The sequence below is a fragment of the Pinus tabuliformis genome, chromosome 5_2 (assembly GCF_031772625.1).
Source record: "Pinus tabuliformis cultivar Carrire ecotype Pingquan chromosome 5_2, CPIR1, whole genome shotgun sequence".
Lineage (NCBI taxonomy): Eukaryota > Viridiplantae > Streptophyta > Pinopsida > Pinales > Pinaceae > Pinus > Pinus tabuliformis.
The window spans coordinates 1076356803-1076379378 of record NC_142306.1 but is presented as its reverse complement, the minus strand read 5'-3'; positions in this window follow the sequence as shown (position 1 = coordinate 1076379378).

Below are 22576 nucleotides of genomic sequence, written 5' to 3'. Positions count from 1 at the left end.
AGTTATTGACTCCATTGCCCAATGGATAAGGCATTGGTATGCTCTCCCAAAGATCTGTGGTTCTTGGCACCTCCAAGGAGCTACCATCCCCATTGGAGCCAATGTTAGTGTCAGTCTTTGAAACCTTCCACCAGTGATCAAATATGCTCTTACAAAGTGGTCTTAGGGTGTCAAGGTCAAATTTTGTCATTTCAGTGAGTCTTCAAGTAAAATTTGGTCACTAGGTATTAAGTCTAGGGTTTGTTTCCACTCATTTCAAAGTTTTCCAAATGTTGGTCCATGTCACCATTCAACTGAGTGTACCATCATTCAAAGGTTTTTCATCATCATGTCAGGTTCCAATAGGTCTTTTTACACCATGTTCATTCTTCAGTTGTGCCTAGGTAAGGTTCATTTCCCTCTCCTAGGGTTTTGAAGGTAATTTCTCTTGGATGGTCAAATCATCAACAAAACTTGTATCCTAATGTTCATACACCTTCCCCTATCCTTAATGTACCTTATTAAACACTTCCCATCACCGATAACCCTCAAATTCCTCCATTTCACACAAACCCTAGTTTCTTGCTACAATTTGACAATTTTCTAGGCTAGGCCTGTGCTTTTCCCTTTTGGACCTCTTCCCCTCACTCAATATTTGAAGTTCCACTTTCCCCTATTTCCTAACATCCCTCCCTACTTTCCAAAATTTTCTCAAGAATTTAGAAGTCCCTTATCCCCTTTATTTCACTTCATTTCGACAAATCCCTTGTTTCACACATTGGGATAGGTTTTAATCAAATTGTGTTTCTGAGCAAGGAAAAATGAATTTGGAAACCCTGAGAGGGGTTTTTTTCCATAGTAGGCCAAGGAATAAAAACCTCCTTCATGTTTTACACAGGTGTCATGGATGTAGAGAAATGTCAAAAATAAAGTTTCCTCAGGAGGGTTGCTGCACCTCTGGAGTGGCCTTGGGAAAATCAATATTTCTATTAGCTTGGTTGGCCAAATGACTTGATTTATGAGTAAAATGCTAAATAGACACAGATATTTTCCAATGAGCTATCATGAGCTCAATTTTGAGTTGAGGAAGACCTTCAAAAGTTGACTGTAACAACACCCTACATTGAGGCAGCCTCATTTTTCACATTTTGACCAGTCTTGGGAGATTTGACTTTTGACAGGGAAAATGAACTTCAAATTGAAAAATTAAAGTTTTGTTGGAAATTAGACTCAATACGCTTTCCAACGAGCTATCACACGCCCAATATGGACATAGGAAAGGCCTCCAAAAGTGTCTTTCAAAAAGCATTACTTACCTGTCAGCTGGCGCTACACATAGAATTGGCGCTACGCACCTAGTGCAAGTTTTGCACTGAGTTTTGTTCAGGCGCTATGCATATAAAGTGTGCTATGCACCTAGAATTTGGGCTACAAACAGTTCCAAAACTTATCAAATTGCCTTGAAACTCCCAAATCCCTCCATGGCAAGTAAGTAACATCATTTTTATTGCTAAAAGGAATTGTTGCATAAGTTTTTGGGTTGTATTGATTCTCAAGACATCAAACCCTAATTGTCACTAAATTGTCTCATATGTTGTAAAATAACACTCATTACTGCTACCATATATCATCTTTTACCATTTCCCTAAAACCCATCCTCCCATCCATAATTCCTTAGACATCATTCCCTAAAGCTTCCCTAATTCCCAAACCCTATACATATATCCCAAAACCTACAACACTCCCAAACCCTACACTATTCATTAGCCCTACTTACTCCCTACATCCCTTTCCCATTCTTGTTCACCCCCATCTATTTTGCCATTCAAATCTCTTCATACTCATCTTACCTTCATTCACCAATTCACCACTCTTCATTCACCATAAGAGAAATAGTTGTACAACAATGGAGAGGGATAGTGAATATGGGCTTGAAGAAGAAACAACTCAGTGATAGTTCCATGGAGAGACATAAGTAGCAAATAGAGGGCCAAATGTATCATTAGCTTTCTTGAGCAAGAGAACAAACAACTGGAGGACAAACAAACTATTATGGAGCTGCACACAATTAGAGAGAACCAGCAAGTGGCGAAAAGAAGAAAAACTAAGATGACATCCTTATAGCAAGATATTGAGGCTAACCAAGAATCATGGTGGGAAAGAGTGAATATCCACCTTGAGAATCTGCTTGATAAGGCTAACAAAGAGAAGAAAATGTTGCGCCATATGGCCTATCACTACTTAACCTAGAATAAGATTTGCAAAACAAGGGTGAAGACGTTAAAGGCAAAATTAAAGAGAGCTTTGAGAAGAAAAAAGGAGCAATACAAGCTCAAGATCTTAGCTAAAGCATCATTGGCCCAGAATAGCACATAAAAAGGATCACTCATGCCAAATTTCAACAAATTTGGTGAAGTTTTTGTCATTTTTGAAATTTTTGAAGCAAAAAACAAGTTTTTTCAGCAGGTGCGTAGCGCCACCGACGCTACGCTTTTGATGGGGACCTCCATTTGCAAAAAAATTTACATTTTTGGAATCAACATGAAAAGTTATGCTTTCTCAGAAATGGCTGAGAAATTTTGACAAGTTTTGGACCTCTAAAAGGACCAAAAACACCCAAAAAGTGCCCTCTCTGCCACTTTTTTGCCACACAAGAAGCAGTCTTGGGAGATTGCATTTTTGGAGGAGCAAATGGAATCCAAATAAAAAAAACTCAAGTTTTCCCAGAAAGTAGACTCACCAAGCTTTCCAATGAGCTATTCTGCACCGGATTTTGACTTCGGGAAGCCTTCCAAAACTGGCCTATAAAAAGCACTACGCATAGGAGAAACATTTGCCAGTTTTGCCTGTTTGTTCAAAATTTCGCCCAGTTTGTTGTCAGTTTGATTTTTTCTTCTCTCTTTGGTAAATTGATGATGTAGCATGATGTAAAATGATGTAACTTGATGTACTATGATGTAAATATGATGAAATATGACTTGAGGAGGTAGATACATCAGTTTAGAGTTGGTCTAAGGATGAATGAATCAGTTTCCATAGTTTTAGAAGCAAGTTGTTCCACTGCCTATTTTTCAGTTCCTAGTTTAGATCTTGTTGAAACAGCTCCTTGACTCATGGATTCGACCCCTGATGGCTAGCATAGGTGGTTTGATGCCTATATCTTGTAATTTCTTAGTCATTTATCAAGGATGGACTCTTGTGGATGCATTGAGCACTATTGTAAATCACTTCTGCAGTTTGGCAAGGAAATGAACCAGGGTTTTGCAACAATTTGTGGGATTCTTGTGGTAATGTCTCTTGGCATTTTTTTTATTCTGTAATTTAGTTTCTATTATGTGTATATGTGCCATCATCTATCTTTTTCTGCATAACTAAATGAATGAAGATTAAAGGGTGGAATCCATTGGTGTTTCAGTGCTCTGCCTTGGGGTTTATTTAGTTTTAAATGTTTTCTGTTGTTTGAAGAGGACTCATGAAACTTGCATGCCCTCTCCAACTCCTCACCAATATTTAGACTCACCATCAAATTCATTTCAAAGTGCTAAAACAATTGCCTACCTCGCCCCACAGAAACCTCTGCAAATCTGAGTTTATTTTCTGGACTCAAAGCTGCCTTCCTCATCTGATCCAACAACCAACCATGGAGTCCAAATCAAAAAATTCAAGTTGTCCCAGAAATTAGACTCACCAATCTTTCCAATGAGCTATTCTCCACCTAATTTGGACTTTGGTAAGCCTTCCAAAACTGGCTTGTAAAAAGCGCTATGCATAGGATCAATGGCGCTACACATAGGAGAAAATTTTGCCAGTTTTGCTTGTTTGTTCAAAATTTCACCCAGTTTGTTGTTAGTTTTACTTTTTCTTCTCTCTTTGGTAAATTGATGATGTAACATGATGTAACTTGATGTAATATGATGTAAATATGATGAAATATGACTTGAGGAGGTAGATACATCAGTTTAGAGTTGGTTTAAGGATGAATGAATCAGTTTCCATAGTTTTAGAGGCAAGCTGTTCCACTGCCTATTTTTTAGTTCCTAGTTTAGATCTTGTTGAATTAGCTCCTTGACTCGTGGATTTGACCCCTGATGGCTAGCATAGGTGGTTTGATGTCTATATCTTGTACTTTCTTAGTCATTTGTCAAGGTTGGACTCTTGTGGATGCATTGAGAACTATTGTAAATCACTTCTGCGGTTTGGCAAGGAAATGAACCAAGGTTTTGAAGCATTTTGTGGGATTCTTGTGGTAATGTGTCTTGGCATTGTTTTTCTTCTATAATTTATTTTCTCTTATGTGTATATGTGCCATCATCTATCTTTTTTTGCATAACTAAATGAATCAAGATTAAAGGGTGGAATCCATTGGTGTTTCAATGCTCTGCCTTGGGGTTTATTTAGTTTTAAATGTTTTTTGTTGTTTGAAGAGGAATCTTGAAACTTGCATGCCCTCTCCAACTCCTCACCATTATTTAGACTCACCATCGCATTCATTTCAAAGTGTTAAAACAATTGCCTACCTCGCCCCATAGAAACCTTTCCGAGTTGATTTCCCAGACTCAAAGTTGCCTTCCTCATTTGAACCAGCAACCAACCATTAAAATAAATCAAAATCCTCTAAGAAAATATACCTAGCCTGAAATCAACATTTAATTTCAGTCATCTCAAGCCTAAGTTGCCATATTATTTTAAGATTGACAAGGAGAGAGCCCTCTCCCGACCTGGTAGGGCTAGCTACTAGGTTAAGCATGGTTTGATGTTACCCTAGACCTGTCTTCCTTCAGCCTAAGGTAGATTTATGCACTAACATGTTGCTTAACTCTGTCGCCCAATTTGGTTAAAGTACTCCCATTGTCTCCTGTGGTATTTTGAAGATAGTGGCTTTTACTACTTGTAGCGCATCGTCAATATTATCTGACCACCGATCTTCGAATGTGAATGTTAGCAAAAATCCCTTGCACAAGACATCCCATTCACCCGTACCATGGCGTAGTTCTGTCTCAGTATACCAGTTCATGGGTATGATGTCTAGGGTATGGTAGAATAAATGCACCCATTCAAGCTATGGATCTTCCCCATAGACCTTGGTCCATTTCGTGAGGTGCGTGCGTGGATCATCTCGTCCATCATATATGTCTACTAGTCGTAATAGTGGTTTTCCGAAACGCAGGCGCATCATCCTTCTGCATCTATGCCAGTCTTCAAAAGTTCCTTGGTGCGTACCCCACCATCATGCGGGTGTTGCGTGCAGCGCCCACCTCAACACATCAAACTGCTGTTGTTCTGGTACTGCGCTTTCAAATTTGCTCAGAAATTCATCCACCGCTGCCAATCCATCATATGTTGGCAACTCTCTTGCCTCTATTGTTACATAATGCAGTGATCTAACCATCATGTTGGAATTCAGCATTGTCACTTCGTGCAACCGATTCTGCCATCGCTCTACTTCTTCGTCTGAATTCGAAGTGCAGGGGCTTTCACACTCTCACGAGATTCTCCCATCTACAGTCGGATTCACCCAATCTTGGTCTCGCGCAGTTATCTTGTAAATACAATCGAGATCATCATTGCTATTGTCATCGTGCACTGGTTCAGTGTAGCGCACTCCTTCGGCTAGGTCCAGCGGGACTACTATGCATAGTGACTTTTTCTCGAAGATCATTTTGCACTTCTTTAGAGTGATGAATCCATTCATATCGGTGGCTCAGTCTATTCCTAGCAGCGTGGGATAGGGATTGTTGTCATCGACAATCTCTATCACTTCGAAATCCGCCTATGCGCTCGCGCCTTCAATATCAATTGTCACCCCTTGCAACCTCCCCATGGGAAAAATATTCTATTTGTTCGCCATTCGTAACTGAATAGGGGACCATTGTAAGGTGGGTCTGCCCATGCGTTCCCATGTTTGATTCGATAATACATTCGCATCCAAACGCAGATCTAGGATTACCTGATCCATTTCATACTCACCAATCTGCACAGTCAACCTCATTTCCCTTCCAGTGTGCAAGGCATGCTTCCCCAATTTCCAGACTACATGTAGTTCCCCTGACCCCACGCACCTATTGATAAGTTCCTGTAGTCCTTTGACTGCCTTGTTGTCATGCAACAGTTTCATGCATGTCTCTAGAAAGGTAGTGAGCACTGAAGGATCCATCCCTGGTTCTAGTTGATCCTTAGTACCTGAAGTGGAGGTCTCCATGAAGCTCTTCTTAGCTTCAATCATTGTCTCCTTCACACATTCTAAATCAAACTCAGGTTCCTTTGTAATAGCCTTGTGAACACACATGCTTTCTTTTGGCTGCTTCCCTTTATCATCTCCCATTGTCATATCGCTCTTGAGCATCATGTTTACATTTGGGTCTTCTTCGCGCGCCTCAGACCTCATCATTTGTATATTCTGAGTTGGAGGGGGCTGGAGTACCCCCTTTTCACACATATTCGCTGTTAGCACAGGAAAACTTCTGCCTCATGATCAAATTGAGTACAGTAACAACATGATATCCTAGTCAGGTTCGTGCAATTGCGGGCATAATGCCCTGGCCCTCCGCAATTGTAACAGATTATCTGTCCGCGACCCCTCCCTGGTCCCATTCCACCTCGACCCTGACCGCGCCCCTGAAACCCAGTGCGCGTCATCCCTGTATTTGGGTCGAGAGCCCGTGTTTCTGCCTATACCCTGTAGGCAGGGGTCTGATCCATCATTAGTTCATAGCTTCGGCAAGTGCATTCGTCATGGCCTACTGACCTGCAAAAATTAAAAAACAACTGCTGGGACATTTGTGTATACTTCTGCAACAGTTGACAATTATCTGTGGTATTTTTTCCTCCTATCTGGCAGATCGCGCACCATAACGTAGATGCCATGCTCGGCCCCACCTGTGCCTCCAGTCTTAATTGCATTGGCCCTCCTCCTACTAAGTAGTTTGCGAACACTGGACAATGATCTTTGTCGTGGTGTGGTCGTGGCCCTGGCCTTTGCATTTTATACACCATATTTCTTCGCGCACCTCTGACCAAGGTGCCCTATCCTGTTTCAAACTCTAAATTTCTAGACATAGATTCTATAGCTGCACGTGGATTTGTTGGACTCCCAATCCAGGGTCTTGTATAGGGGTCTCATGCAACCTCATTTCCATCTCTAACACTTCAGCCTGGGTGGAAAGTTTTTGCTGTGACAACGTCATCCTTAAGTGTGGCATAAGTGAGGCCACACACCATGCTTGATGTTGTGCATCCATTAGCATCATATTGACTTCACGGATCGTACTCTTCAACCTTTGGTCTAGATCCTAGGGGGTCTTGCCTGGAAGCATCGTGATCTCTTTAAACCTGATGATTGACTACGTCTCTGATTTTGGCCTGCTAAATTCCATGTTCAACGCATTCTGGATCTCTGCAATTCCTGTGTTCAGGTGGTCATTAGAATGCTTGATATACCATGTTAATGCGCGATCCCACAACACACTCACTAGCATAACCTTTTTGATATTATCATCCGCGATGCCTTGTGCTTCCCATACTACTCTCAGTACGAACCAGAATTGGTCTGGATCTTCATTCCCTACTCCTATGAATACTGGTAGTTTGATCACGCTCACCATATTGAACTGTGGAGGTGGCGGAGGTGGAGTGGGTGGAGATGGAGGTGAGGAGGGTGAAGCGGGTGGCGGTGTGGGTGGAGGTTGTATACGCGGAATTCGCTGCCTTATCAAGCTGACCGCACTTCTTGGAGAAACCTTCGCGAGCTCGTCCTCGCTCTCCCGCGAGGGTGAAATTAAGGGACTGTTTTCTAATTATTCACTACTTTTGTAGATCTTTCTGCTCTGTGTAGTCCCAAACATTAATGTATTCGCATGACCCTTTTTTCACACAATAGCATCTCATCCAAGTATTCAAAGATTTAATATACTTACCTCGTGGTCTTTTGCGAAAACGTCGTTCTACCTCACTGTAGCTCACGGTCGTGTCTACCACAAACGCAGTGATAAATCCTCCTATTATCCAGTCGAGCCAATGGTCCACAATTCGCATGACCTTATCTTCTGATGCTTCTAGTCTGCGCACTAATTCCGGCGTCCAAACTATTAGTTTATCAAGCCTACACCTTCCCTGGCTGTCAGCTAACTTTGCGATCCACTCATACAGCTTAGAAGGAAAGGATGCAAAGAAATTCTCATGGACTTCAGTGTACAAGTAGTGATTCAACCACTGTTCCTTAGATACTTGCGGAGTTCCGTTTTCCTGAGTTGCGAACTCGTGAGTCTTCTTGTCCAACCACTCTTCAATTTCCTTCTTTGTTGGGTTCTAGTGGCATGACATCAGACATCCTTTATGTAGATCCCTGTCCTAGCAACAGAACCATTTGTTGGCTTAGTGGGGCTTGACCCAGGTTCAGAAATGATTTAGCCAAGCAAATCCCGGTACTACTAGCCCTTTCGGCAACAGTCCACGGAGTGCGGACTGAGGTCTCACCCGAAATAGTATGGGAGGGTGCTAGAACCAGGTTTCCATACCCTGGGGATGTCTGATATGATGGAACTGGTACGCGGTCCAACCTTTGCACTAACTGTGCTACGCGCACCAGCGGGCACCCCGCGCCTTGCGATACTGTCTTCGCGTAGTTCTAGCCGCAGCACGACCTGTGTTATTTACCCAAGTCTTCCTTAATTATGCACTGTTAGTTGATTACTTAGATTATGTTCATATATAAGCATTCATACAAGTATTTATTCAATTGCACGCAGTAAATAGACAGAGTAAAAGTAATGCATAACCTCAAAATACTGATTCAAGAATAGATGCACAGAGTAAACTTCTCTTTATTAGCTTTCAATCCCAATTACAGACTCGATCCCACCCTGCGCACTCAGCTGCGAACTCTACTAGGCCTCTGTGCACTCAGCTACAGAACCTACTATTTCTACTACTACGACCCATGGCGAGATGATGAAGAAAGAGATGAAGAAGAGAAACATGATGAAATACATTCTTGGAGTTAAACATGCACGTTAAACAAGAAAGAAAAGGGACATCAATTTGCGATTGCAACTCAAGACTTAAGCTCATTGAAGATTCCTTATCACCAAGTTATACGGAGGTGAAAGAAGAGCTTTCTCAAGCAAACACTCAACAAATAGCATCAATAGTGGCTTGACACTGCCACATCATCAAGCATTCCATGTCAGCAATGTCATCTCATTTCATGTCATGAGTTGTCATATGCCACATCGTCATTGTGAATCATGTAAATGGTATTCAAAATGTATTCTAAAGTGGAAGTCCAAAGGACACATATGGAATACAAAGAGTCATGTAAGTTGAAAATTCATAGGAAGTCAAGCAATCATGAGCATAGTCAAAGAGTCACAAGGAAGGGTAAGCATCACCCCTTTGTTATATATACTCCCTCATTGTATGAGCAAAGGATTTTTCACCTTGGCTCCTCCCGCAAGGCATTAGAGAGACAAAGTAGTTCTTTTGAGGAGCAAGAAGTAGCTCCAATGCTCCATTATTGCAGCTAGTGATGTTCATTGTATACATGTGTCTTGGAACTTTTACTTGATAATAGAAGCCTTATGGGCTAGCACATTCTTCATCCATGGATTATGGAAGACTATTATGTGAATGTTTGTAATTCGTGTTTTCTTTCATATGTGCTAAAGTAGTTGAACTATTTTAGTTATTTTGGTAGTTATCATATTGAGAATGTGTTGTAATTGTTATGATCATTGTCACATCATCATGGACTATTCTGCTTGATATTAGACAAAAATTCCTTGTTACATTGGTTGTAATGACCGTCACATCTCTATGGACTACTCCGCTTGATGTTGTACAGATCCTTCTTGTTCATGTGTGTCTCTACTAGGGTGGTACTACTACCTCTCTTTTAGAGGATCACTTATCCTCCCCTCCGCGATGAAAGAACTTTGACAGACATGTGATTGAACACTCACTAGCCACACCCCCCTTGCTTTTCAAAGGCACATTTTCACTCCTCTGATAGGACCCTATAATACTAGTGATTACCCCATTACTATTATAGTTGTATCCCTTATTAATATTGTTGTGCCCCTATTGTCCCCATATTTTTATTACTGTGCCCCATAGAATCCCTCTATTGTTATTTTTGTGGCTTTATATTATTATTGTTAGGTCGGCTGGGTTATATTGTGACTCCTTAGACTCCTATATATAGAAAGGAGGTTTTGTCATTTGAATCATCCAAGAATTGCTCATTTATGTAATGTAAAGGAGGTTGCCCCCTCGAAGAGGCTGAATTATAAGGCGTCTATCTATCTTTTCTATCTTTTTCTTGAGCTGGTTTCATAACATTTGGTTTCAGAGCTTTGGATTCTAGGGTTTCGCTGCTCCAAACATGTCATCACGGAATTTTCACTATAACTTTTTTTATGTGATGTTTCAGAAGCTAAAAAAAAAAAACCATTTGAGAAGAAGTCACGCTGAATCTTGGGTCCGAATTTCAGAACTTTCTGCCCTATATTTTCAGAGATATTATCTGAGGAAGTTGGTATTTTTGCAGACTCCTGAATTATATTCCAAACAGGTGACCTAGGAAAAATTGTCATAACTTTCTTTCTGAGCATTGGATTGAAATTTTGTAAGAAGGTACAGAAAGAGGATGGACTTTAGTTTCTTGTGTATATTTTTCAGAGCCAAAAGTTGAAACAGTGACTCGTGGCACATCGTACAAGTTCGATCTACTAAACTAGTCTATAATCAGGTCACTGTGGGAGATTGTGCATAACTCTTTCTTGGAGAATCCAATTTGGATCAGACTGGTGGAATTGGAAAGAGGACGTAGAGGGTTACTACAGATCACAATTTCAGAACTGGATGATCCGAAATTACAGAGATACATCAAATTCAATATCAGGCTCCTACAAAATGAAAAAAGGTGTGTAGTTTTTTTTAAATTTTTGCATAAGCTTGGTTTGAAAAATTAGTTTGAAGGAATTCAAAGGGCATAGTAAAGCATTATTATTGATAATTGATGCCCCAAGGAAAGAAAATTCAAACACCTAGTAGGCAACCTGAAAGCTCTAGCATGACTCATGAAGAAGAGGAAGAAATGCAACATGATATATCAAAATTACGAGACCAAATGCAACAAGTGTCACTTGCACAAAAAGGAACAAAATCTAAGATGGATGGTTTAAAGAAAGATGTAGAAGCTAAGATGGATGGTTTAAAGAAAGGTGTAGAAGCTAAGATGGATTTTTTAAAGAAAGGCGTAGAAGCTAAGATGAATGATGTGGAAGCTAAGATGGACGATTTGAAGATAGATTTGAAGACAGGCATGGAAGAATTAAATATAAATATGAATAAATTGCTACAAGAAATGGTCACTAATGGTGAAATGGTAGTAAAGGAAACTCATGATGAGAACAAAAGAAATGTTAATCATGATTCCATAGACTCTAATGTTGGATCGAAGACCCACCATATTCCAAAAATCGATATGAGGAAGTTTGATGGCAAGGATCCCGCAACATGGATATTACAGATGGAGCAATTTTTCGATCTCAATAATGTGCAAAACACACAAAAGGTACGTATTGCAACTTTATATTTGGAACCAAATTAGTTTGTATGGTATCAATGGCTTTTCTCTCATAAACAAATTATCACTTGGGCAATTTTTACAGAAGAATTGACAGCACATTATGAGGATACAAAAAGCAACACTTTTTTTAGCCAAATGATAAGTCTCAAACAAAAGGGTTCAATAATGGAGCACATTGAGGAGTTCCAAAAATTGAACATAAGGGTAAAAAATATTCTAGAGGAGCATAGGATTGATGTGTTCATAGGGACTTTAAAGGATAATATCCAACATGATGTTCACCTTTGGGAACCTGATTCATTAGAGAAGGCATTCAGGTTAGCAAGAAAAATGGAAAGCGAAATTATGGCAACCAGGAAGCATACCAGTCACAACTATAAAGATGGAAGTGGTGTTACCCATAGCCTTCCACAACCTATAAGGTTGACACCACAAAAATTGGAAGAAAAAAGAGCAAAAGGGCTTTGTTACAGTTGTGATAGCAAATACACTAAAGGTCATAAGTGTGCTGAGAAGAAATTATTCTACATAGATTGTGAAGAGGAAGAAGAAAAGGAACAAGAAAGGTCAAAGGAAGAGGATATACTCCTGGAACAAAGCCTAGATAAAGAAGAAATGAATCTGGCCATATCTTTTAATGCATTGGCTAGAATTACCACTCCTCAAACCATCAAGATAGAAGGACAAATCAAGAAGAAAAAGGTAATAGTGTTGATTGATTCAGGAAGTACCCATAATTTTATTCATTATAAGGTAGCAAAGGAATTGAATTGCTTCCTATATCTAGCACCAGAGTGTCAAGTGATGATTGCAAATGGAGGAACGATAAATTGCTCTAGAAAGTATCATAATATCAAGCTATCCATGGGAGAATATGTATTGACTAGCCCAATGCTTTCCATTCCAATGGGAGGTGTTGATGTTGTACTAGGAGTCCAATGGCTACAATCCTTGGGTACAATAGCTTTTAATTTTCAAGAACTTTTCATTAAATTTTCTGTAAAAGGAAAGAAAGTTGAATTAAGGGGTATTGCAAGGAAACCAGGAAAGATAATCAGCTCTAACGGCATGACAAAGCTTCTAAAAAAGGAACAAAGAGGTGTAATTGCACAATTATGTTCGCTAGATGTTTCCACATCGGAATCATCTATTTCCCCAGATCTCCAAAAAGTCTTGGACAATCATTCCAAGGTATTTGAGACTCCCAAAGGTCTCCCACCTATTCGTGATCATGATCATGCTATTCATCTGATTCCAGGAAGTGTTCCTCCAAAAATCAGGCCGTACAGATATCCCTATGCCCAAAAGAGTGAAATTGAACGTATGGTTGCAGAAATGCTAGAGGCTGGTACAATTCAACCTAGTCAAAGTTCTTTCTCTGCCCCTGTAGTATTGGTGCACAAGAAGGATGGATCATGGCGCATGTGTCCGGATTATAGGGAGCTCAACAAGCTCACTATTAAAGATAAGTTTCCCATTCTTGTCATTGATGAATTATTGGATGAATTGCATGGATCAATTTACTTCACCAAGTTGGATCTTTGTTTAGGATATCATCAAATCAAAATGAAGACTGAAGACATTCCAAAAACAACATTTAGAACTCATGAGGGTCATTATGAATTTTTGGTCATGCCTTTTGGCCTTACCAATGCACCTTCTACATTTCAAGGTTTGATGAATTTCATTTTCAAACCCTTCCTTAGAAAATTTGTGTTAGTATTTTTTGATGATATACTAATCTACAACAAGTCTTGGAAGGATCATGTTGAACATGTTGACAGGGTGCTACAACTATTGGAGGAGAAACAATTATATGCAAAAATATCCAAATGTTTCTTTGGAGTACAAGAGGTGGAATATCTGGGTCATATTGTATCTCATGAAGGAGTTAAGGTAGACCCTAGCAAAATTAAAGCCATTAAGGAATGGAAAATCCCCACATCCATAAAGCATCTGCGATGATTTCTCAAGTTGACAGGGTATTATTTCAAGTTTGTTAAGAATTATGGGAGAATAGTAGCACCTCTAACAACATTATTGAAGAAAGATACATTTTCATGGACTCCAGAGGCAACAAAGGCCTTCAAACATCTTAAAGAGGCAATGTGCCAAGCACTGGTCTTAGCTACACCGGACTTCACAAAAACCTTTACTATGGAATGTGATGCTTCAGGAAATGGAATTGGTGCTGTTTTAATGCAAGATGAAAGACCCATTTCTTTTGAAAGCCGTCCAATCAAGGGAAAGTTTTTACACAAAGCTATTTATGAGAAGGAAATTTTGGCAATACTACATGCACTTAAGAAATGGCGACCCTACCTAATGGGAAGACACTTCAAGGTAAAAACGGATCATGATAGCCTTAAATAATTTTTAGAACAAAGATTATCCTCTGAAGAGCAACAAAAGTGGGTCACAAATATGTTGGGTTATGACTTTGAAATCATCTACAAAAAAGGGAAGAAAAATGTGGTGGCAGATGCACTCTCAAGAAAGGATGAGGATGTGGAAGCGTTGTTGTGCGCCATTTCTATTATCCAACCAGATTGGATAAATGAAGCAAGGGAGGAGTGGAAGAATGATGAAGAAGTGTGGGCACTTATTAGAAAGTTACAACAAGATTCCAGTACATCTGATACATTTAGCTGGAAAAATGATTTGTTATGGTACAAAGATCGCTTATACCTCTGTAAGAATTTGCAACTCAAACAAAAGATTCTTATGGAATTGCACACTTCTCCCTTAGGAGGGCACTCAGGATTTTTAAAAACTTACCACAGGGTTAAGAAGGAATTTTTTTGGGATGGCCTTAAATTAGATATTCAAAATTTTGTGGCAGAATGTTTGGTTTGCCAACAAAATAAAGTTGAAAAAATTAAGACCCCGGGTCTATTACAACCTTTATCCATTCCAAGCCAACTTTGGGAGGAGGTTTCAATGGATTTTATCATGGGTTTACCCAAGTCTGAGGGAAAGAGTGTCATCATGGTGGTACTTGACAAACTTACCAAGTATGCACACTTTTGTGCATTATCACATCCATTGAAAGCCAGTACAGTTTCTACGACATTTATGGAAACAATTCAAAAGCTACATGGAAACCCAAAGATTATTGTAAGTGACAGAGATCCCATTTTCACTGGAAATTTTTGGACAGAATTATTTTCTTGTCTTGGTACTCAGTTAGCTCATAGCTCATATTATCATCCTCAATTTAATGGGAAAACTGAGATAGTAAACAAATGTTTGGAAGGATATCTTCGTTTCTTTGTATCTGATAAGAAAACACAATGGGTCAAATGGTTGCCTCTGGCTGAATGGTGGTATAACACTTCCTTCCACAACAACAAAAATGACCCCATTTATGGCACTTTATGGATATCAGCCACCATCCATCAAATCATATTTAAGAGAAAATTCTAAGGTTCAAGCAGTGGAAAATCACATTGAACATCAACAACAAGTCCTCCAACTCTTAAAGGATAACCTCATGTTGGCACAGAATAGAATGAAACAACAGGCAGATCAACATCACAGCGAAAGAAGTTTTGATGTAGGCGATTGGGTATTCCTATAGCTACAACCATATAAACAAATGTCCCTCAAGAAAGCTAAGAAGGATAATAAATTATCACCAAAGTATTATGGTCCGTACAAGGTGTTGCAAAAGATTGGTACTATGGCATACAAATTGGAGCTTCCTGCAGTGTCTCTAGTGCACCCAGTTTTCCATGTTTCATGTTTAAAGAAGGTTATAGGTGACAAGCTCCCAGTCCAAACAATATTGCCAAAACTTGACGAGGAAGGAAAAATTATATTGGAACCAGAAGCAGTCACAAAAACAAGAACTCGACAGCTACGAAATCGATCAATCTTAGACTATCTCATCAAGTGGAAGAGCTTATCCGCTGAAGATTCCACATGGGAGGATGAGAATTTTATACAGAAGCATCTAGAACTACTCAAGCATTGAGGACAACACTTTTTTTGAAGGAGAGGGGCATGATAGGACCTTATAATACTAGTGATTACCCCATTACTATTGTAGTTGTATCCCTTATTAATATTGTTGTGTCCCTATTGTCCCCATATTTTTATTACTGTGCCCCATAGAATCCCTCTATTGTTATTTTTGTGGATTTATATTATTATTGCTAGGTCGGCTGGGTTATATTGTGACTCCTTAGACTCCTATATATAGAAAGGAGGTTTTGTCATTTGAATCATCCAAGAATTGCTCATTTATGTAATGTAAAGGAGGTTGCCCACTCGACTAGGTGGTCGCCCCGCCCAACGGAAATCTAATATACAATACCACCACCAACCAAAAATAATGTAACCCAAATTTAACCACCACCCAAAGGTTAAACAACCACCCACCAAAAAAATAAAGAACCAAGTATTAAAATGATGTGGTGGGTACGGAACTCGACCTACCCCTCCAACAATTAACTTTTTTCTACCAAGGTTCCAATGCATGTGGTTTTGGAACTAACGCCAAGACTCATATATAAAAACGAAATTCATTTGTGCACCCAACGAAGGAAGGTTGAGAGGAACCACGAGCTAAGAGGGAACCAAAATAGTGAGCGTGCATGGAGGCCAAGGTCATGGAACCATGAATAGCATGGAGACTGAGGTGGGAGGAACCATGACATAATTCCAGGAGGTGGAACCATGAACAAAGGAATCCTTAGATTCCCTAGGGGCTGAATTTTGATAGTGTTAGAAACATGTCAAGTTTATACTCATTTGAACCATTTTTTTGCCAAGAGTCTAATGGTGTGGTCCAAGTCTTCATATGAGCAAACATTTTTTTTCCCATCTCCAGAAGAGAATCTCGTGAGGAATCTAAAATATTCGCAAGGAGCCTAGATTTGAAAGTGATAGAAATGGATCATGTTTATACTCAAATTTCATGTTTTTTCATAAGGAATGTGATGGTGCAAGTCATTCTTCATCTGAGTAACCAATTTTCAGGCCATCCTCAAAGTTAGAGGTATAAAATTTATTTTTTCCATGTGTTTATTAGTTTCTGGTTATACTATGTTTTGAACTTGAGGTCCATGTCTGCCACCTTGTGAGAGGACCATTGTATGCCACTTTATGTGAGAGAATGCTCCTTTGTCATTTGGAAGGAGAAAATATTTTGAGTGAGAGTTCTTATGGGAGAACATCTCTTGGGAGAGACATGCCACTCTAGATAAGGGGTTCATCCTTATATTAACAAATATTGCATCATGTACTCATCATCTTCTTGCAAACACTAATGAAGCAGCCTTCCCACTCTTGACCCAGAGATTGTAGATGTAGTCCATACAAAATCCATTATCATATCATTTGTTATGTGTGTTTCATGATTATTGCTTCTTGTTGCATGTTGATGGTTTGTTGAAGTGTTGTTTAGATTATGCATTGCTCATGGTTTCACATTCAAATATGTGTCGGTAAAAGGTCCTGTATAACAGATATTTTTTTTTGAAAGCATTCACAAAAACTTCTCGGATCAATTACATTGGCTCAAAACCCTCATTTAAGAGTCCATCACACTTACTCTCTTTACAAAATGTGATGGCGCAAGTTTCATACATGTAACTTGTGATGGTCAACGTAGTTTACCTTTACTACAAGTGTGATGACACTTGGAAATGAGGAAAAATAAAATATAATTTCAAAGCTTCCCCTTTTGGATGCTTTGGGAGTCGATTATTCCATTTACTATTGAAGATGATCTTGAATTCCTACTAGTAAGGCTTTATCTCTTATCCCATGGACCTTATCCCCTTTCAAAGTGGATCTAGCCCTAGTATGGTGGATCTAAAACTTCCTCATTTGTCCTATAAAAGCACTACCTGCTATAGAGTCTAGGTTGGCTTTTGGAGACTCTGATTCTTTCCCTTATGTTGCTCATTTTACTTTGGAGGTCCATAATCCATCCTTAGATATTGATGAGATTGGAGGCTTATCATTGTGGCAAATAAAGGACGAGAAAAATGGGAGAGATTCACAACATCAAGGCCTAAAAAGGGTTGTAATATTTCTCTATTTTTTTCCCCTTGTAATATTATTCTATTGCTATCAATAAAAAGTGCATTATTTTTCCCATACACTATGTCTTTGATTTTACATGTGTAGAATAAGATTCCTTGATCTCTTGTTTAGATTTATTTGAATATATGATATTGTCTATTTTGGTCTCTTTGTTTGTTTTGGTTGATTTGCAAGTTCCACTTTTGGAAGTCAAAGTTGAGGCTTGAAGGACCAAGTGAAGAGAGGAAGGAAGCTTGCATTGGATCCAAGTAAGTATTCTTCTTGTGATTCAAATATCTCTAGGGAAAGACCTTGTATTTTGTCTGGTTGTTTCTAGGTTAAGCCATTGAACCTAGGGAGATCACTTTTGTCTGCAGAAGGGATTTATCCACAAAAAAAGCTATTTTTCATAGATTTTTATATCTGTTGATATTGATTCAAGATGTCTAAACAATTCTTTTGAATGAGCTCACTGTAGAATTTTCATCTGATTTTAATATCTTGTGCTTCACCTTCATTTCCTTCTTCAGTATTTTCTGAATATTTCTATATCTTATTGTAAATAACATCTCTTTTAGTCCTTAATTTGTATTTGTTGTATTAAGTTGTATATTTAAGTTACAACATAGTACTGTGGATAATCCAGATCATATTTTTCCAAAAAATGACCACAAAAGCTTAAATTCTAATACAACAATTTAATTAAGTTATTTCGTTGTTTCTGTAAAGTTATCTCAATGATGGTTCTTATTATCATCATCCATTTTAATTTTTGTAATATATTTATCTAGATTTATTTCATTTTGTTTTGATTTTATAAGCGATTATTGCAAGGCTATAAAATCCTAGGTTACGTTCCCATGTTTCATGGTCTAGCCCACCAAGAAGTTGAAAATTTTTGCGAGAATAGCTTAGGCCATTTTTTCCCATAAACAGAAGGGAAATAAGAATATATACAAGAAGGGTAAGGAGGAAGGTTCAATTCCAGGAAATAACAATTTTAGCAAAAGGTGAAATGACTTAGGTATAATTAGTTGGGAAATTATGCTAGCCAGTGTCTTGGGAAGAATAAGTTGAAGTCCAAATAGGTACCAATTAGTACTATAGAAGGAGTGGATGAAATATTGTCCCTATTTAAGACTATGCTCTCTAGGATCTCTTGTTTATCCTCTTAACATTGTGTCCAATGTTGGATGGTATGTAGATAATGGGGCATTGAGACATGTGAATTATGACTTGAAATATTTTTTTTAAGAGTATGAAGGAGGTACAAGAGTGGAATTTTGTGATGATAGTAAATATCTATAGAAGGACCGGGCTCCCTTTTCTTTTGGATACCATCAAGGTTTGTTCTTGAGTTGAAATATGTTTTTTTGTTCTTGGTTTGAAGGAAAAACTTATTTCCTATTCTTGTATGGTAGAGCTTCAATATATAGTTTCATTTGAATGATATCATTGCACTATCAATGAATTTTTTCCAACAAGTATAAGGAATTTGACTAGGGTTGTGCTAGATGGTGATGTTTATAGGTTGCTTGCTATGCTCATGGAACTTAAACATTATAGTGGGAAGCTAGGTGAGCCTTCTAGTCTTGTGGAGGAATATGTAGAGCATGTTTTGTAAGATTCCATGGAGACAAGCTAAAAAATCTATGGTGGAATCTAAGTGATTGATTCCAGTATTGCACTTGATGGAAGTACTATAAAGTATAAGACAAGGGTTCTTAGTTTCTCTTAAAGAGAGGGATTGACCTTGATGATGTTATTGTTTTAGGATTCTCTTAAAACTAAATAGGAAATCTTATTAAGGTTGTTGCGATATTTTTTATAGGCTTTGAGGTGTATATATGAGATACCAATGATTACAAGTTGTTGACAAACCTACATAGGTTGTTTCTTATACCACAAGATTGGTATTTTAAGATGGACGAGACATTTTTTGTAGTTTTCTATCTTTGTGGTTTTGATATATTTTATCCACTTGTCTTAGTCTTGTATGGAGATGTGATTATCTATGTAGGATCCCATGAACAACTCCTCATGTGGTGTCCAAATATTTTTTCCATGATGATGAATTCAAGGATGTTGTAGTTTGGAAAGTTGTTGAAAATCTAGAGTTGTGTTCCTTTAGTACCACAAGTGATCATTGTTTCATGGAGGTTTACCATTCCATGAATATTATCTTGTGTTGTTTGACGTAGTGAAGCTTCACAACTTACAAGAATTACATTCCAATGTAGTGGAAGAATTTGGTGAATCTAGATGGAAAGATTCATGCACATGTGTAGTCCTCTAGATCATTGGTATCTATTTCAATAATTGAAGGAAATGCAAAGGCCATTGTTCAAGAGGCCAATTTATAGGGTAGAGTATAATTATATCTAGATGCGGAGAATGTGATATTGATGTTGGATATGCCCTCACATTCTATGCAAGCCCCTAAGAAGCTAAGATGGATTACTAAAAAAATTTAGGATGCATAGAAGAATATATGAGTGTGCCCCGATATTTAGTGAGGATGAGTATACTTTATGGGAGATATGCATACAATATTACATTGGATTCTTCCATGTGTGAGTCTTTCAATTGTTTTGAGGAAGTGGCATGTGATGCCTTCCTGGATGGGTATGATGTTTGGGAGACAATGGTTGATTCTAACACTATAGTAGGTTCATATGTGTAGATTGTAGGTTTGGTGGAGATGCATTGGGGAAGATTGGTGTTAGTGAAAAATATTTTTTATGTAAAGAGGGAGTGTTAGCTTTTGGGGTTACTTCAATAGTGTTTAAGCCTTACTTGGGGGACGCATCATGTGATATGGGATTCATGGTGTGTTGATTTCCCTTGGTTGTTATATGATGAGCATTCACATTATAGTTAACTTTCTCATGGATTACTTGATATAGACTTGATGCTTATGTGGGATTCTTCCTTGGAGCATTGTAGACCTACATGGTTAGTGTATTTCATCATGGGGTGCATAAATGGAGGTTGGTTACATCCTTAGCGTGATGACTTACCTTGAAAGAGGGGCATTTGTGTTATATAACTATTTACCACTCTTGGTATATGTGATGCTTTGTTTATGGCCCATGGAAACCCCTTCTTCCAAACTTGGTCCAAATATATAAAAAAAAGTGTTCTATTCCCTATATGCTACTTTGCCCTGAGCTAAAAGCGTGTACATGTGGGTCAGTCAATACCCAACCCACGTATATGTATTAAAACACTTAAAAAAAATTCCTTAATTATGGGTGGAGTTCACGGGTTTTACTTGTTGATTACCTCCTATTGCCTGTGGCCCAAATGTTTCCCAACTAAAAAAACTAATTGGGAGAAGTATAAATAGACTTCTATGGGAAGGCCTGAAGGAGGAGAAGAGATAGAGTTATTATATTGAGATTATCCCTGATTGAGTCTGAGGAAGCACAGTGCCTCATGCACTTCCCCAAGCTTCAGGAAACCCTTGTTTCCTTGATTATAGATATCCTTCCTTTTGCTTGAGATATCATGGCGTTGGTGATGGAAGAAGATTGTTGAAGGCTGGGATATGACGAATCCGGAGGACGGTTCCGCTTGGAGCCAAAGAAAGACTCAGGTGAATTATCTCCATGTTATTTATAGCTTACTGCAATAAAATAAATGATGTCTCATTTCCGAAATTAACTATGTTTATGCATCAAATTATGTTTTAATTCATATATGAATGTCGTTTTGATGTATAATCAATCATTTGTTTATATGATATAAAGTCAATTTCATGAATATGCTTTACTTCTATACTGCTATGTGTGTTTGAATTGAATGATTTTTAGGTTTGAAGAACGTCGGGAGTTGCAGAGAGTTTGAACCCTGCGGGACCTACTTGAACGAAGGAAATCCAGGTATGGTCACTCTTACGTAGTTTGATAATATAATCATCTTGCCTGAGCTGTATGAGTATTTCTTGTTGTAGTTTTCTTATGCTCTGTTGGGGTTCTAACCCAAAGCCCTAGGGTTCTTCCACCCGAAATAGAATTAGTGACTCCACTGGGGATAAAAATCTTGTTATTCCTGGTTTGGGTTGTTCATTCTCAATCAGGGCTCAGTCATTGGTTTGCTTGTGGTTATAGTCTTATTTGGCCTACTAGACTTCCAGGCCTCAAGTCTGATCTTTTAGATCAGAATTTTTTTTTAATTTTTTCTTACAAAACTTTGTATACGCTCTTTACTTTGTTTACAGTAACATATACACGCTTGTTTCTGTAAAGTGAATTCACGTATATGCGAGTTTCCTATTTCAGAAGCACGTGTGCACACTCCTGTGTTTGAACACAGTCGTGTATGCAAAGTTTTGCCTTGTTTTTTCAAATCTTTCAGCCTAGATAGATTTGTTGCCTATTCTTTTCAGTCTCTGTGTGGTCAATTACTTTCTGAAGAATTTAATTATTCTACAAGCTTACTGCTTCGAAGTCTCTTCCTCATTGAAAATATTTGGCCTAGGTTTGCTTCTGTAGCGAGCTTGTAATTTGTGTTTTTGCACACAAGACTTCGTCCTGAAGTTCTTGATTGTTCTGGTCCTCCATAACACGAGATTGATTTAATTTCAGTGTCAAGCCCGGATTTTGCATCTACTTGTTTTTCTTTCCTTTGTTTTGTGGCCTCATAACTTTTCTTGCTTTTTGAAAGTCTTTTTGACGAATTTGGTATAAAAATGTTCATACTGTGGATTCTCCGGTCACTGATTCAAAAGATACAAACCACAGATCTCTTAAATCCAAAATCTTGTCCCTGTACGGAGGGGATACTTGGAGTGAAATCCTTTTACTCGAAAGATTTAGAGTGAGGATAGCAAGAAGAGCTGCATTCTAAGAAGCTCTTCTTTTATCATCATTCTTTAGTCCTGATGATGGATCCCATTTGGGATTTGAAACGTTGGTATAAAAATGTTCATACTGTGGATTCTCCGGTCACTGATTCAAAATAATTTGGAAGTAT